At 51.1% G+C, this 2,175-nt stretch overlaps 1 protein-coding gene across 1 annotated transcript in view; it reads left to right on the plus strand.

Annotated features, from left to right (window-relative positions):
• The window catches only part of LOC130586502 (plexin-A2-like), a gene marked incomplete at both ends in the record, with an annotated part of 72,001 nt that overhangs the window by 56,814 nt on the left and 13,012 nt on the right, over positions 1-2,175 (plus strand). The gene's annotated exons all lie outside the window — the stretch shown is intronic.

Raw genomic sequence — 2,175 nt, forward strand, 5'->3', positions numbered from 1 at the left:
GCCAGGAGCTCGAGGATGGATTGAGCAACTCACCCAAGGCAGCGCTGGGAAGTGGCAGAAAGAAAAAAATAACAAAACGTGCATTAATTGCATTAATTTTGGGGCAGATCAGCAGGCTCAGGGAAAAGTCTCCTCCTATTCTCCACCTGCTTTGGGCTCCTGCAGGGCCTGGCCTTGGCCAGCGCTGCCCTTTGGCTCTGCTGGCACCACACTGGGGAGGATTTCACAGCTCCAGGAAAATTTCAGGGGTTCCTGCAGCCATCATGAATATACTTGACAGGAAATTGCTTTAAATCTGGCTGTGTTTGCGGAGGCAATAACTCATCTCGGCAAAGGAAGCCGTCTTAATTTCCCCCGTGGTTTGACGAGTCGCTGGGAAGGCGTCTTCTGCCTCAGCCATCAATAATGACTTTTGCTGGCACTGTGAGAAGTGCAGGGCTGGCGATAAGAGCTGTGCCCCCTCCTCTCTGTGCCCTGGGCTGTCTGTCCTGCGCTGGGATTTATTCACACACTGCTCAGGGAACTTGGATCTTCCCATGGATGGAGCATCCACCACCCACTGGGCAATCTGGGCCTGCATTTCACCCCCTYATCATAACAATTTCTGCTTTTTATCCAGTCTGAATCGATTCTTTTTTGGTTTAAAGGTTTTATTTCTTGTCCTGAAGCTGCAGGTCTGATTAAACCGCGGTCTGGAGCCCTGTCCCACCTCTGTGCCCCAAACCAGCCCAGCCTGRAACTCCTGCCTCTGACTTAATAAGGAGTGATCAGCCATGAAGTGAAACACTGTTTTTAAAAACGTTTTGAGCTCTCTGGTGGCAGCAGTTGATAACTGACACTCAGTTCTTTSCCTCTTTCTTCCTCATTTCCCCCTCTCTCTTTCTTCCACGACTGCCCCTCGCGGGAGACAGCAAGAAAGTTGACGTTAAATCAAACAGCTGCTCTGGTTGCTGGCAACAGCAGTTTGGAGACCTACATAGAGCAGGGAAAATTAATAAAACACATATTTATTTTGGGGGCTCTCTCAGCTCGTTTTGTTTAGGTTTGTTTTCTTCGCGGTGCCTCAGGAAGCCGGCGGAGCAGCCGAGGCGCCGCTCTGGAAAATCATCTCTGGGTCGTGCTGTGCCCTCCTTCTGTGCTCTTGGAGAAGGGTTTTCTCCAAGTTTAGGGATTCCCTTCTGCCCTGGTTATCTCCAGGAGGTTATTTTTTATTTTTTATTTTTGGAGCAGAGCTTTAGCAGCAGACAGAGGCTGGCGATAGCACAGAGCGGTGCCGGAAGGGGCAGCTCAAAACCCAGTGGAAAATTTGGGGGTTCAGCAGATTTGGGAGTTCAACAGATTTGGGGCTCAGAAGAGTTGGGGCTCAGCAGATTTTGGGCTCAGCAGATTTGGGGGGCTCAGCAGATTTTGGGGCTCAGCAGATTTGGGGCTCAGCAGATTTGGGGGCTCAGCAGATTTGAGGCTCAGGAGATTGAGACTCAGCAGATTTTGGGACTCAGAAGGTTTGGGGCTCAGCAGATTTGGGGGCTCAGCAGATTTTGAGACTCAGCAGATTTGGGATCTCAGCAGATTTTGAGACTCAGCAGATTTTGAGACTCAGCAGATTTTGAGACTCAGCAGGTTTTGGGGCTCAGCAGATTTGGGGCTCAGCAGATTTTGAGACTCAGCAGATTTTGGGGCTCAGCAGATTTGGAGGTTCAGCAGATTTTGGGGCTCAGCAGATTTGGGGCTCAGCAGGCTTTAGTGGCTCAGCAGATTTGGGGGCTCAGCAAATTGGGGCTCAGCAGATTTGGGGCTCAGAAGAGTTGGGGCTCAGCAGATTTTGAGACTCAGCATATTTGGGGAGGGCTCAGCAGATTTGGGGGCTCAGCAGATTTTGGGCTCAGCAGATTTGGGGGGCTCAGCAGATTTTGGGGCTCAGCAGATTTGGGGCTCAGCAGATTTGGGGCTCAGCAAATTTGGGGCTCAGCAGATTTTGAGGCTCAGCAGATTTTTGGGCTCAGCAGATTTGGGGCTCAGCAGATTTGGGGAGGGCTCAGCAGATTTTGAGGCTCAGCAGATTTGGGGCTCAGAAGAGTTGGGGCTCAGCAGATTTGGGGCTCAGCAGATTTGGGGCTCAGCAGATTTGGGGAGGGCTCAGCAGATTTTGAGGCTCAGCAGATTTTGAGGCTCAGC

This window comes from Malurus melanocephalus, unplaced genomic scaffold (assembly GCF_030028575.1).
Source record: "Malurus melanocephalus ecotype Western Australia unplaced genomic scaffold, MMel_1.1 scaffold_1180, whole genome shotgun sequence".
NCBI classification, from domain to species: Eukaryota; Metazoa; Chordata; class Aves; order Passeriformes; family Maluridae; genus Malurus; species Malurus melanocephalus.